Here is a 13,239-nt window from a genome sequence, read left to right on the forward strand (position 1 = left end):
ATGCGACTTGTCCCGACTTAGCTCGACTGACGCTCCGCTGACGCTTGCAGAAAACTACGTAAAATATGATTCGCGGCCACAAGTGACGGCGAGAGAGATGCGACATCTGTCCACCTCTTATCCGGGCACATACCTGCGGCCAACAGACTTGGAGGACTGCAAGACATTGCCACGGGGGTTGAATGCAGCTAACCACTCTGCTCAGTGTCCATCAGCGCGGGCACGTTCGTTTGCCAGTATACATATAATGGAGACCGCGTCTGACACAGCTGTTGCGAGACACAGTCGGCCGAGCTTTGCTGTGCACAGCCACTTGCAGTCGCGAGAGTTGAATTCCGCGGTGGCTCCGTGGCCGTGATCGTCTAGTGGTCAGGACATTGCGTTGTGGCCGCGACAACCCAGGCTCGAATCCGGGTCACGGCACTTTTTAAAGTTCTGCCTTGCTGTCGCTGCAATGACGATAGTGACCCAGTGATTGAAATCACGGTGCCCTCCTGATTTTGTGCTCATGTTCCTCAGGCTGCAGGTGGCACTACCGAATCCTTATAAACACGCGATGCCGCCGCACCAGGGCGCTGGCAGCTGCCTGTGTAGTTAATCTCTATTCGAAAAGGGCAGTCGTTTGAGGTGCGATGTTCGAGCAACCAGTCGCAACAGATCAGGAAGCTGTGTCGTGCACTGCATTCTACAAATGCCAGGAACACTGGTGTAGGTAGCGTGGCCGAGCGGTCTAAGGCGCTGGTTTAAGGCACCAGTCTCTTCGGAGGCGTGGGTTCGAATCCCACCGCTGCCAATTTTTACTTCTCGTTTTTGTGCCATTGCGGTGTGTTCTCGTGGGGTAGAACGCAGCTCCTGTGACCGCCGCGTCGCGTAGGTAGCGTGGCCGAGCGGTCTAAGGCGCTGGTTTCAGGCACCAGTCTCTTCGGAGGCGTGGGTTCGAATCCCACCGCTGCCAACGTTTTCCGTCTCGAAAACAGGAGCACTGATTTCCCGCGAAGGAAAAAGCGCAGCAAAGCGTGAGCGTCGCTTTCTTAAACTGTCGTAGCACAGTGGTGCGTGGTGTAACAACAGGATTCACCGGCGCAGTTTGGTCTCATGATTGCTGGCGTTCGTCTCCACGAGATACGTCCCGAGCATGCCGTTCTACGAAGTGGAAACGTTAATTTTTGCAGTTGTCGTCAAGTAGCGGGTGGACGCTCGCCGAGTTTGTTGGACGAGTGCTTGTGTCGTTATCCGGTGTCGTCTGGTGGCTGGGATGCCTGGCTCTCGCCCAGGAGGCCTGGGTTCGATTCCCGGTACCGGAAATGCACATTTTATTGCTCCTCTTATGCGACTTGTCCCGACTTAGCTCGACTGACGCTCCGCTGACGCTTGCAGAAAACTACGTAAAATATGATTCGCGGCCACAAGTGACGGCGAGAGAGATGCGACATCTGTCCACCTCTTATCCGGGCACATACCTGCGGCCAACAGACTTGGAGGACTGCAAGACATTGCCACGGGGGTTGAATGCAGCTAACCACTCTGCTCAGTGTCCATCAGCGCGGGCACGTTCGTTTGCCAGTATACATATAATGGAGACCGCGTCTGACACAGCTGTTGCGAGACACAGTCGGCCGAGCTTTGCTGTGCACAGCCACTTGCAGTCGCGAGAGTTGAATTCCGCGGTGGCTCCGTGGCCGTGATCGTCTAGTGGTCAGGACATTGCGTTGTGGCCGCGACAACCCAGGCTCGAATCCGGGTCACGGCACTTTTTAAAGTTCTGCCTTGCTGTCGCTGCAATGACGATAGTGACCCAGTGATTGAAATCACGGTGCCCTCCTGATTTTGTGCTCATGTTCCTCAGGCTGCAGGTGGCACTACCGAATCCTTATAAACACGCGATGCCGCCGCACCAGGGCGCTGGCAGCTGCCTGTGTAGTTAATCTCTATTCGAAAAGGGCAGTCGTTTGAGGTGCGATGTTCGAGCAACCAGTCGCAACAGATCAGGAAGCTGTGTCGTGCACTGCATTCTACAAATGCCAGGAACACTGGTGTAGGTAGCGTGGCCGAGCGGTCTAAGGCGCTGGTTTAAGGCACCAGTCTCTTCGGAGGCGTGGGTTCGAATCCCACCGCTGCCAATTTTTACTTCTCGTTTTTGTGCCATTGCGGTGTGTTCTCGTGGGGTAGAACGCAGCTCCTGTGACCGCCGCGTCGCGTAGGTAGCGTGGCCGAGCGGTCTAAGGCGCTGGTTTCAGGCACCAGTCTCTTCGGAGGCGTGGGTTCGAATCCCACCGCTGCCAACGTTTTCCGTCTCGAAAACAGGAGCACTGATTTCCCGCGAAGGAAAAAGCGCAGCAAAGCGTGAGCGTCGCTTTCTTAAACTGTCGTAGCACAGTGGTGCGTGGTGTAACAACAGGATTCACCGGCGCAGTTTGGTCTCATGATTGCTGGCGTTCGTCTCCACGAGATACGTCCCGAGCATGCCGTTCTACGAAGTGGAAACGTTAATTTTTGCAGTTGTCGTCAAGTAGCGGGTGGACGCTCGCCGAGTTTGTTGGACGAGTGCTTGTGTCGTTATCCGGTGTCGTCTGGTGGCTGGGATGCCTGGCTCTCGCCCAGGAGGCCTGGGTTCGATTCCCGGTACCGGAAATGCACATTTTATTGCTCCTCTTATGCGACTTGTCCCGACTTAGCTCGACTGACGCTCCGCTGACGCTTGCAGAAAACTACGTAAAATATGATTCGCGGCCACAAGTGACGGCGAGAGAGATGCGACATCTGTCCACCTCTTATCCGGGCACATACCTGCGGCCAACAGACTTGGAGGACTGCAAGACATTGCCACGGGGGTTGAATGCAGCTAACCACTCTGCTCAGTGTCCATCAGCGCGGGCACGTTCGTTTGCCAGTATGCATATAATGGAGACCGCGTCTGACACAGCTGTTGCGAGACACAGTCGGCCGAGCTTTGCTGTGCACAGCCACTTGCAGTCGCGAGAGTTGAATTCCGCGGTGGCTCCGTGGCCGTGATCGTCTAGTGGTCAGGACATTGCGTTGTGGCCGCGACAACCCAGGCTCGAATCCGGGTCACGGCACTTTTTAAAGTTCTGCCTTGCTGTCGCTGCAATGACGATAGTGACCCAGTGATTGAAATCACGGTGCCCTCCTGATTTTGTGCTCATGTTCCTCAGGCTGCAGGTGGCACTACCGAATCCTTATAACGCGATGCCGCCGCACCAGGGCGCTGGCAGCTGCCTGTGTAGTTAATCTCTATTCGAAAAGGGCAGTCGTTTGAGGTGCGATGTTCGAGCAACCAGTCGCAACAGATCAGGAAGCTGTGTCGTGCACTGCATTCTACAAATGCCAGGAACACTGGTGTAGGTAGCGTGGCCGAGCGGTCTAAGGCGCTGGTTTAAGGCACCAGTCTCTTCGGAGGCGTGGGTTCGAATCCCACCGCTGCCAATTTTTACTTCTCGTTTTTGTGCCATTGCGGTGTGTTCTCGTGGGGTAGAACGCAGCTCCTGTGACCGCCGCGTCGCGTAGGTAGCGTGGCCGAGCGGTCTAAGGCGCTGGTTTCAGGCACCAGTCTCTTCGGAGGCGTGGGTTCGAATCCCACCGCTGCCAACGTTTTCCGTCTCGAAAACAGGAGCACTGATTTCCCGCGAAGGAAAAAGCGCAGCAAAGCGTGAGCGTCGCTTTCTTAAACTGTCGTAGCACAGTGGTGCGTGGTGTAACAACAGGATTCACCGCGCAGTTTGGTCTCATGATTGCTGGCGTTCGTCTCCACGAGATACGTCCCGAGCATGCCGTTCTACGAAGTGGAAACGTTAATTTTTGCAGTTGTCGTCAAGTAGCGGGTGGACGCTCGCCGAGTTTGTTGGACGAGTGCTTGTGTCGTTATCCGGTGTCGTCTGGTGGCTGGGATGCCTGGCTCTCGCCCAGGAGGCCTGGGTTCGATTCCCGGTACCGGAAATGCACATTTTATTGCTCCTCTTATGCGACTTGTCCCGACTTAGCTCGACTGACGCTCCGCTGACGCTTGCAGAAAACTACGTAAAATATGATTCGCGGCCACAAGTGACGGCGAGAGAGATGCGACATCTGTCCACCTCTTATCCGGGCACATACCTGCGGCCAACAGACTTGGAGGACTGCAAGACATTGCCACGGGGGTTGAATGCAGCTAACCACTCTGCTCAGTGTCCCATCAGCGCGGGCACGTTCGTTTGCCAGTATGCATATAATGGAGACCGCGTCTGACAACAGCTGTTGCGAGACACAGTCGGCCGAGCTTTGCTGTGCACAGCCACTTGCAGTCGCGAGAGTTGAATTCCGCGGTGGCTCCGTGCCGTGATCGTCTAGTGGTCAGGACATTGCGTTGTGGCCGCGACAACCCAGGCTCGAATCCGGGTCACGGCACTTTTTAAAGTTCTGCCTTGCTGTCGCTGCAATGACGATAGTGACCCAGTGATTGAAATCACCGGTGCCCTCCTGATTTTGTGCTCATGTTCCTCAGGCTGCAGGTGGCACTACCGAATCCTTATAAACACGCGATGCCGCCGCACCAGGGGCGCTGGCAGCTGCCTGTGTAGTTAATCTCTATTCGAAAAGGGCAGTCGTTTGAGGTGCGATGTTCGAGCAACCAGTCGCAACAGATCAGGAAGCTGTGTCGTGCACTGCATTCTACAAATGCCAGGAACACTGGTGTAGGTAGCGTGGCCGAGCGGTCTAAGGCGCTGGTTTAAGGCACCAGTCTCTTCGGAGGCGTGGGTTCGAATCCCACCGCTGCCAATTTTTACTTCTCGTTTTTGTGCCATTGCGGTGTGTTCTCGTGGGGTAGAACGCAGCTCCTGTGACCGCCGCGTCGCGTAGGTAGCGTGGCCGAGCGGTCTAAGGCGCTGGTTTCAGGCACCAGTCTCTTCGGAGGCGTGGGTTTCGAATCCCACCGCTGCCAACGTTTTCCGTCTCGAAAACAGGAGCACTGATTTCCCGCGAAGGAAAAAGCGCAGCAAAGCGTGAGCGTCGCTTTCTTAAACTGTCGTAGCACAGTGGTGCGTGGTGTAACAACAGGATTCACCGGCGCAGTTTGGTCTCATGATTGCTGGCGTTCGTCTCCACGAGATACGTCCCGAGCATGCCGTTCTACGAAGTGGAAACGTTAATTTTTGCAGTTGTCGTCAAGTAGCGGGTGGACGCTCGCCGAGTTTGTTGGACGAGTGCTTGTGTCGTTATCCGGTGTCGTCTGGTGGCTGGGATGCCTGGCTCTCGCCCAGGAGGCCTGGGTTCGATTCCCGGTACCGGAAATGCACATTTTATTGCTCCTCTTATGCGACTTGTCCCGACTTAGCTCGACTGACGCTCCGCTGACGCTTGCAGAAAACTACGTAAAATATGATTCGCGGCCACAAGTGACGGCGAGAGAGATGCGACATCTGTCCACCTCTTATCCGGGCACATACCTGCGGCCAACAGACTTGGAGGACTGCAAGACATTGCCACGGGGGTTGAATGCAGCTAACCACTCTGCTCAGTGTCCATCAGCGCGGGCACGTTCGTTTGCCAGTATACATATAATGGAGACCGCGTCTGACACAGCTGTTGCGAGACACAGTCGGCCGAGCTTTGCTGTGCACAGCCACTTGCAGTCGCGAGAGTTGAATTCCGCGGTGGCTCCGTGGCCGTGATCGTCTAGTGGTCAGGACATTGCGTTGTGGCCGCGACAACCCAGGCTCGAATCCGGGTCACGGCACTTTTTAAAGTTCTGCCTTGCTGTCGCTGCAATGACGATAGTGACCCAGTGATTGAAATCACGGTGCCCTCCTGATTTTGTGCTCATGTTCCTCAGGCTGCAGGTGGCACTACCGAATCCTTATAAACACGCGATGCCGCCGCACCAGGGCGCTGGCAGCTGCCTGTGTAGTTAATCTCTATTCGAAAAGGGCAGTCGTTTGAGGTGCGATGTTCGAGCAACCAGTCGCAACAGATCAGGAAGCTGTGTCGTGCACTGCATTCTACAAATGCCAGGAACACTGGTGTAGGTAGCGTGGCCGAGCGGTCTAAGGCGCTGGTTTAAGGCACCAGTCTCTTCGGAGGCGTGGGTTCGAATCCCACCGCTGCCAATTTTTACTTCTCGTTTTTGTGCCATTGCGGTGTGTTCTCGTGGGGTAGAACGCAGCTCCTGTGACCGCCGCGTCGCGTAGGTAGCGTGGCCGAGCGGTCTAAGGCGCTGGTTTCAGGCACCAGTCTCTTCGGAGGCGTGGGTTCGAATCCCACCGCTGCCAACGTTTTCCGTCTCGAAAACAGGAGCACTGATTTCCCGCGAAGGAAAAAGCGCAGCAAAGCGTGAGCGTCGCTTTCTTAAACTGTCGTAGCACAGTGGTGCGTGGTGTAACAACAGGATTCACCGGCGCAGTTTGGTCTCATGATTGCTGGCGTTCGTCTCCACGAGATACGTCCCGAGCATGCCGTTCTACGAAGTGGAAACGTTAATTTTTGCAGTTGTCGTCAAGTAGCGGGTGGACGCTCGCCGAGTTTGTTGGACGAGTGCTTGTGTCGTTATCCGGTGTCGTCTGGTGGCTGGGATGCCTGGCTCTCGCCCAGGAGGCCTGGGTTCGATTCCCGGTACCGGAAATGCACATTTTATTGCTCCTCTTATGCGACTTGTCCCGACTTAGCTCGACTGACGCTCCGCTGACGCTTGCAGAAAACTACGTAAAATATGATTCGCGGCCACAAGTGACGGCGAGAGAGATGCGACATCTGTCCACCTCTTATCCGGGCACATACCTGCGGCCAACAGACTTGGAGGACTGCAAGACATTGCCACGGGGGTTGAATGCAGCTAACCACTCTGCTCAGTGTCCATCAGCGCGGGCACGTTCGTTTGCCAGTATACATATAATGGAGACCGCGTCTGACACAGCTGTTGCGAGACACAGTCGGCCGAGCTTTGCTGTGCACAGCCACTTGCAGTCGCGAGAGTTGAATTCCGCGGTGGCTCCGTGGCCGTGATCGTCTAGTGGTCAGGACATTGCGTTGTGGCCGCGACAACCCAGGCTCGAATCCGGGTCACGGCACTTTTTAAAGTTCTGCCTTGCTGTCGCTGCAATGACGATAGTGACCCAGTGATTGAAATCACGGTGCCCTCCTGATTTTGTGCTCATGTTCCTCAGGCTGCAGGTGGCACTACCGAATCCTTATAAACACGCGATGCCGCCGCACCAGGGCGCTGGCAGCTGCCTGTGTAGTTAATCTCTATTCGAAAAGGGCAGTCGTTTGAGGTGCGATGTTCGAGCAACCAGTCGCAACAGATCAGGAAGCTGTGTCGTGCACTGCATTCTACAAATGCCAGGAACACTGGTGTAGGTAGCGTGGCCGAGCGGTCTAAGGCGCTGGTTTAAGGCACCAGTCTCTTCGGAGGCGTGGGTTCGAATCCCACCGCTGCCAATTTTTACTTCTCGTTTTTGTGCCATTGCGGTGTGTTCTCGTGGGGTAGAACGCAGCTCCTGTGACCGCCGCGTCGCGTAGGTAGCGTGGCCGAGCGGTCTAAGGCGCTGGTTTCAGGCACCAGTCTCTTCGGAGGCGTGGGTTCGAATCCCACCGCTGCCAACGTTTTCCGTCTCGAAAACAGGAGCACTGATTTCCCGCGAAGGAAAAAGCGCAGCAAAGCGTGAGCGTCGCTTTCTTAAACTGTCGTAGCACAGTGGTGCGTGGTGTAACAACAGGATTCACCGGCGCAGTTTGGTCTCATGATTGCTGGCGTTCGTCTCCACGAGATACGTCCCGAGCATGCCGTTCTACGAAGTGGAAACGTTAATTTTTGCAGTTGTCGTCAAGTAGCGGGTGGACGCTCGCCGAGTTTGTTGGACGAGTGCTTGTGTCGTTATCCGGTGTCGTCTGGTGGCTGGGATGCCTGGCTCTCGCCCAGGAGGCCTGGGTTCGATTCCCGGTACCGGAAATGCACATTTTATTGCTCCTCTTATGCGACTTGTCCCGACTTAGCTCGACTGACGCTCCGCTGACGCTTGCAGAAAACTACGTAAAATATGATTCGCGGCCACAAGTGACGGCGAGAGAGATGCGACATCTGTCCACCTCTTATCCGGGCACATACCTGCGGCCAACAGACTTGGAGGACTGCAAGACATTGCCACGGGGGTTGAATGCAGCTAACCACTCTGCTCAGTGTCCATCAGCGCGGGCACGTTCGTTTGCCAGTATGCATATAATGGAGACCGCGTCTGACACAGCTGTTGCGAGACACAGTCGGCCGAGCTTTGCTGTGCACAGCCACTTGCAGTCGCGAGAGTTGAATTCCGCGGTGGCTCCGTGGCCGTGATCGTCTAGTGGTCAGGACATTGCGTTGTGGCCGCGACAACCCAGGCTCGAATCCGGGTCACGGCACTTTTTAAAGTTCTGCCTTGCTGTCGCTGCAATGACGATAGTGACCCAGTGATTGAAATCACGGTGCCCTCCTGATTTTGTGCTCATGTTCCTCAGGCTGCAGGTGGCACTACCGAATCCTTATAAACACGCGATGCCGCCGCACCAGGGCGCTGGCAGCTGCCTGTGTAGTTAATCTCTATTCGAAAAGGGCAGTCGTTTGAGGTGCGATGTTCGAGCAACCAGTCGCAACAGATCAGGAAGCTGTGTCGTGCACTGCATTCTACAAATGCCAGGAACACTGGTGTAGGTAGCGTGGCCGAGCGGTCTAAGGCGCTGGTTTAAGGCACCAGTCTCTTCGGAGGCGTGGGTTCGAATCCCACCGCTGCCAATTTTTACTTCTCGTTTTTGTGCCATTGCGGTGTGTTCTCGTGGGGTAGAACGCAGCTCCTGTGACCGCCGCGTCGCGTAGGTAGCGTGGCCGAGCGGTCTAAGGCGCTGGTTTCAGGCACCAGTCTCTTCGGAGGCGTGGGTTCGAATCCCACCGCTGCCAACGTTTTCCGTCTCGAAAACAGGAGCACTGATTTCCCGCGAAGGAAAAAGCGCAGCAAAGCGTGAGCGTCGCTTTCTTAAACTGTCGTAGCACAGTGGTGCGTGGTGTAACAACAGGATTCACCGGCGCAGTTTGGTCTCATGATTGCTGGCGTTCGTCTCCACGAGATACGTCCCGAGCATGCCGTTCTACGAAGTGGAAACGTTAATTTTTGCAGTTGTCGTCAAGTAGCGGGTGGACGCTCGCCGAGTTTGTTGGACGAGTGCTTGTGTCGTTATCCGGTGTCGTCTGGTGGCTGGGATGCCTGGCTCTCGCCCAGGAGGCCTGGGTTCGATTCCCGGTACCGGAAATGCACATTTTATTGCTCCTCTTATGCGACTTGTCCCGACTTAGCTCGACTGACGCTCCGCTGACGCTTGCAGAAAACTACGTAAAATATGATTCGCGGCCACAAGTGACGGCGAGAGAGATGCGACATCTGTCCACCTCTTATCCGGGCACATACCTGCGGCCAACAGACTTGGAGGACTGCAAGACATTGCCACGGGGGTTGAATGCAGCTAACCACTCTGCTCAGTGTCCATCAGCGCGGGCACGTTCGTTTGCCAGTATACATATAATGGAGACCGCGTCTGACACAGCTGTTGCGAGACACAGTCGGCCGAGCTTTGCTGTGCACAGCCACTTGCAGTCGCGAGAGTTGAATTCCGCGGTGGCTCCGTGGCCGTGATCGTCTAGTGGTCAGGACATTGCGTTGTGGCCGCGACAACCCAGGCTCGAATCCGGGTCACGGCACTTTTTAAAGTTCTGCCTTGCTGTCGCTGCAATGACGATAGTGACCCAGTGATTGAAATCACGGTGCCCTCCTGATTTTGTGCTCATGTTCCTCAGGCTGCAGGTGGCACTACCGAATCCTTATAAACACGCGATGCCGCCGCACCAGGGCGCTGGCAGCTGCCTGTGTAGTTAATCTCTATTCGAAAAGGGCAGTCGTTTGAGGTGCGATGTTCGAGCAACCAGTCGCAACAGATCAGGAAGCTGTGTCGTGCACTGCATTCTACAAATGCCAGGAACACTGGTGTAGGTAGCGTGGCCGAGCGGTCTAAGGCGCTGGTTTAAGGCACCAGTCTCTTCGGAGGCGTGGGTTCGAATCCCACCGCTGCCAATTTTTACTTCTCGTTTTTGTGCCATTGCGGTGTGTTCTCGTGGGGTAGAACGCAGCTCCTGTGACCGCCGCGTCGCGTAGGTAGCGTGGCCGAGCGGTCTAAGGCGCTGGTTTCAGGCACCAGTCTCTTCGGAGGCGTGGGTTCGAATCCCACCGCTGCCAACGTTTTCCGTCTCGAAAACAGGAGCACTGATTTCCCGCGAAGGAAAAAGCGCAGCAAAGCGTGAGCGTCGCTTTCTTAAACTGTCGTAGCACAGTGGTGCGTGGTGTAACAACAGGATTCACCGGCGCAGTTTGGTCTCATGATTGCTGGCGTTCGTCTCCACGAGATACGTCCCGAGCATGCCGTTCTACGAAGTGGAAACGTTAATTTTTGCAGTTGTCGTCAAGTAGCGGGTGGACGCTCGCCGAGTTTGTTGGACGAGTGCTTGTGTCGTTATCCGGTGTCGTCTGGTGGCTGGGATGCCTGGCTCTCGCCCAGGAGGCCTGGGTTCGATTCCCGGTACCGGAAATGCACATTTTATTGCTCCTCTTATGCGACTTGTCCCGACTTAGCTCGACTGACGCTCCGCTGACGCTTGCAGAAAACTACGTAAAATATGATTCGCGGCCACAAGTGACGGCGAGAGAGATGCGACATCTGTCCACCTCTTATCCGGGCACATACCTGCGGCCAACAGACTTGGAGGACTGCAAGACATTGCCACGGGGGTTGAATGCAGCTAACCACTCTGCTCAGTGTCCATCAGCGCGGGCACGTTCGTTTGCCAGTATGCATATAATGGAGACCGCGTCTGACACAGCTGTTGCGAGACACAGTCGGCCGAGCTTTGCTGTGCACAGCCACTTGCAGTCGCGAGAGTTGAATTCCGCGGTGGCTCCGTGGCCGTGATCGTCTAGTGGTCAGGACATTGCGTTGTGGCCGCGACAACCCAGGCTCGAATCCGGGTCACGGCACTTTTTAAAGTTCTGCCTTGCTGTCGCTGCAATGACGATAGTGACCCAGTGATTGAAATCACGGTGCCCTCCTGATTTTGTGCTCATGTTCCTCAGGCTGCAGGTGGCACTACCGAATCCTTATAAACACGCGATGCCGCCGCACCAGGGCGCTGGCAGCTGCCTGTGTAGTTAATCTCTATTCGAAAAGGGCAGTCGTTTGAGGTGCGATGTTCGAGCAACCAGTCGCAACAGATCAGGAAGCTGTGTCGTGCACTGCATTCTACAAATGCCAGGAACACTGGTGTAGGTAGCGTGGCCGAGCGGTCTAAGGCGCTGGTTTAAGGCACCAGTCTCTTCGGAGGCGTGGGTTCGAATCCCACCGCTGCCAATTTTTACTTCTCGTTTTTGTGCCATTGCGGTGTGTTCTCGTGGGGTAGAACGCAGCTCCTGTGACCGCCGCGTCGCGTAGGTAGCGTGGCCGAGCGGTCTAAGGCGCTGGTTTCAGGCACCAGTCTCTTCGGAGGCGTGGGTTCGAATCCCACCGCTGCCAACGTTTTCCGTCTCGAAAACAGGAGCACTGATTTCCCGCGAAGGAAAAAGCGCAGCAAAGCGTGAGCGTCGCTTTCTTAAACTGTCGTAGCACAGTGGTGCGTGGTGTAACAACAGGATTCACCGGCGCAGTTTGGTCTCATGATTGCTGGCGTTCGTCTCCACGAGATACGTCCCGAGCATGCCGTTCTACGAAGTGGAAACGTTAATTTTTGCAGTTGTCGTCAAGTAGCGGGTGGACGCTCGCCGAGTTTGTTGGACGAGTGCTTGTGTCGTTATCCGGTGTCGTCTGGTGGCTGGGATGCCTGGCTCTCGCCCAGGAGGCCTGGGTTCGATTCCCGGTACCGGAAATGCACATTTTATTGCTCCTCTTATGCGACTTGTCCCGACTTAGCTCGACTGACGCTCCGCTGACGCTTGCAGAAAACTACGTAAAATATGATTCGCGGCCACAAGTGACGGCGAGAGAGATGCGACATCTGTCCACCTCTTATCCGGGCACATACCTGCGGCCAACAGACTTGGAGGACTGCAAGACATTGCCACGGGGGTTGAATGCAGCTAACCACTCTGCTCAGTGTCCATCAGCGCGGGCACGTTCGTTTGCCAGTATGCATATAATGGAGACCGCGTCTGACACAGCTGTTGCGAGACACAGTCGGCCGAGCTTTGCTGTGCACAGCCACTTGCAGTCGCGAGAGTTGAATTCCGCGGTGGCTCCGTGGCCGTGATCGTCTAGTGGTCAGGACATTGCGTTGTGGCCGCGACAACCCAGGCTCGAATCCGGGTCACGGCACTTTTTAAAGTTCTGCCTTGCTGTCGCTGCAATGACGATAGTGACCCAGTGATTGAAATCACGGTGCCCTCCTGATTTTGTGCTCATGTTCCTCAGGCTGCAGGTGGCACTACCGAATCCTTATAAACACGCGATGCCGCCGCACCAGGGCGCTGGCAGCTGCCTGTGTAGTTAATCTCTATTCGAAAAGGGCAGTCGTTTGAGGTGCGATGTTCGAGCAACCAGTCGCAACAGATCAGGAAGCTGTGTCGTGCACTGCATTCTACAAATGCCAGGAACACTGGTGTAGGTAGCGTGGCCGAGCGGTCTAAGGCGCTGGTTTAAGGCACCAGTCTCTTCGGAGGCGTGGGTTCGAATCCCACCGCTGCCAATTTTTACTTCTCGTTTTTGTGCCATTGCGGTGTGTTCTCGTGGGGTAGAACGCAGCTCCTGTGACCGCCGCGTCGCGTAGGTAGCGTGGCCGAGCGGTCTAAGGCGCTGGTTTCAGGCACCAGTCTCTTCGGAGGCGTGGGTTCGAATCCCACCGCTGCCAACGTTTTCCGTCTCGAAAACAGGAGCACTGATTTCCCGCGAAGGAAAAAGCGCAGCAAAGCGTGAGCGTCGCTTTCTTAAACTGTCGTAGCACAGTGGTGCGTGGTGTAACAACAGGATTCACCGGCGCAGTTTGGTCTCATGATTGCTGGCGTTCGTCTCCACGAGATACGTCCCGAGCATGCCGTTCTACGAAGTGGAAACGTTAATTTTTGCAGTTGTCGTCAAGTAGCGGGTGGACGCTCGCCGAGTTTGTTGGACGAGTGCTTGTGTCGTTATCCGGTGTCGTCTGGTGGCTGGGATGCCTGGCTCTCGCCCAGGAGGCCTGGGTTCGATTCCCGG

The 13,239-nt window shown here is 55.6% G+C and overlaps 20 non-coding genes across 20 annotated transcripts; all 20 read left to right on the forward strand.

The window, feature by feature from the left end:
• The first annotated feature begins 711 nt into the window (after window positions 1-711).
• Window positions 712-793, forward strand: Trnal-aag (transfer RNA leucine (anticodon AAG)). The gene has a single exon. It is a non-coding gene; the product is annotated as a tRNA-Leu (tRNA).
• Window positions 794-873: 80 nt separating this feature from the next.
• On the forward strand, window positions 874-955 carry Trnal-cag (transfer RNA leucine (anticodon CAG)). The gene has a single exon. It is a non-coding gene; the product is annotated as a tRNA-Leu (tRNA).
• A 1,083-nt stretch (window positions 956-2,038) lies between these two features.
• Trnal-aag (transfer RNA leucine (anticodon AAG)) lies at window positions 2,039-2,120 on the forward strand. The gene has a single exon. It is a non-coding gene; the product is annotated as a tRNA-Leu (tRNA).
• Window positions 2,121-2,200: 80 nt separating this feature from the next.
• Window positions 2,201-2,282, forward strand: Trnal-cag (transfer RNA leucine (anticodon CAG)). The gene has a single exon. It is a non-coding gene; the product is annotated as a tRNA-Leu (tRNA).
• Window positions 2,283-3,362: 1,080 nt separating this feature from the next.
• Trnal-aag (transfer RNA leucine (anticodon AAG)) lies at window positions 3,363-3,444 on the forward strand. The gene has a single exon. It is a non-coding gene; the product is annotated as a tRNA-Leu (tRNA).
• Window positions 3,445-3,524: 80 nt separating this feature from the next.
• On the forward strand, window positions 3,525-3,606 carry Trnal-cag (transfer RNA leucine (anticodon CAG)). Its single transcript has one exon. It is a non-coding gene; the product is annotated as a tRNA-Leu (tRNA).
• A 1,085-nt stretch (window positions 3,607-4,691) lies between these two features.
• Window positions 4,692-4,773, forward strand: Trnal-aag (transfer RNA leucine (anticodon AAG)). The gene has a single exon. It is a non-coding gene; the product is annotated as a tRNA-Leu (tRNA).
• An 80-nt stretch (window positions 4,774-4,853) lies between these two features.
• Trnal-cag (transfer RNA leucine (anticodon CAG)) lies at window positions 4,854-4,936 on the forward strand. Its single transcript has one exon. It is a non-coding gene; the product is annotated as a tRNA-Leu (tRNA).
• Window positions 4,937-6,019: 1,083 nt separating this feature from the next.
• Window positions 6,020-6,101, forward strand: Trnal-aag (transfer RNA leucine (anticodon AAG)). Its single transcript has one exon. It is a non-coding gene; the product is annotated as a tRNA-Leu (tRNA).
• Window positions 6,102-6,181: 80 nt separating this feature from the next.
• On the forward strand, window positions 6,182-6,263 carry Trnal-cag (transfer RNA leucine (anticodon CAG)). The gene has a single exon. It is a non-coding gene; the product is annotated as a tRNA-Leu (tRNA).
• A 1,083-nt stretch (window positions 6,264-7,346) lies between these two features.
• Window positions 7,347-7,428, forward strand: Trnal-aag (transfer RNA leucine (anticodon AAG)). Its single transcript has one exon. It is a non-coding gene; the product is annotated as a tRNA-Leu (tRNA).
• Window positions 7,429-7,508: 80 nt separating this feature from the next.
• On the forward strand, window positions 7,509-7,590 carry Trnal-cag (transfer RNA leucine (anticodon CAG)). The gene has a single exon. It is a non-coding gene; the product is annotated as a tRNA-Leu (tRNA).
• Window positions 7,591-8,673: 1,083 nt separating this feature from the next.
• Trnal-aag (transfer RNA leucine (anticodon AAG)) lies at window positions 8,674-8,755 on the forward strand. The gene has a single exon. It is a non-coding gene; the product is annotated as a tRNA-Leu (tRNA).
• An 80-nt stretch (window positions 8,756-8,835) lies between these two features.
• Window positions 8,836-8,917, forward strand: Trnal-cag (transfer RNA leucine (anticodon CAG)). Its single transcript has one exon. It is a non-coding gene; the product is annotated as a tRNA-Leu (tRNA).
• Window positions 8,918-10,000: 1,083 nt separating this feature from the next.
• Trnal-aag (transfer RNA leucine (anticodon AAG)) lies at window positions 10,001-10,082 on the forward strand. Its single transcript has one exon. It is a non-coding gene; the product is annotated as a tRNA-Leu (tRNA).
• Window positions 10,083-10,162: 80 nt separating this feature from the next.
• Window positions 10,163-10,244, forward strand: Trnal-cag (transfer RNA leucine (anticodon CAG)). Its single transcript has one exon. It is a non-coding gene; the product is annotated as a tRNA-Leu (tRNA).
• A 1,083-nt stretch (window positions 10,245-11,327) lies between these two features.
• Window positions 11,328-11,409, forward strand: Trnal-aag (transfer RNA leucine (anticodon AAG)). The gene has a single exon. It is a non-coding gene; the product is annotated as a tRNA-Leu (tRNA).
• Window positions 11,410-11,489: 80 nt separating this feature from the next.
• Window positions 11,490-11,571, forward strand: Trnal-cag (transfer RNA leucine (anticodon CAG)). The gene has a single exon. It is a non-coding gene; the product is annotated as a tRNA-Leu (tRNA).
• A 1,083-nt stretch (window positions 11,572-12,654) lies between these two features.
• Window positions 12,655-12,736, forward strand: Trnal-aag (transfer RNA leucine (anticodon AAG)). Its single transcript has one exon. It is a non-coding gene; the product is annotated as a tRNA-Leu (tRNA).
• An 80-nt stretch (window positions 12,737-12,816) lies between these two features.
• Trnal-cag (transfer RNA leucine (anticodon CAG)) lies at window positions 12,817-12,898 on the forward strand. Its single transcript has one exon. It is a non-coding gene; the product is annotated as a tRNA-Leu (tRNA).
• Window positions 12,899-13,239: the final 341 nt, after the last annotated feature.

The sequence above is a fragment of the Schistocerca serialis genome, chromosome 2 (genome assembly GCF_023864345.2).
Source record: "Schistocerca serialis cubense isolate TAMUIC-IGC-003099 chromosome 2, iqSchSeri2.2, whole genome shotgun sequence".
Classification (NCBI taxonomy): Eukaryota; Metazoa; Arthropoda; class Insecta; order Orthoptera; family Acrididae; genus Schistocerca; species Schistocerca serialis.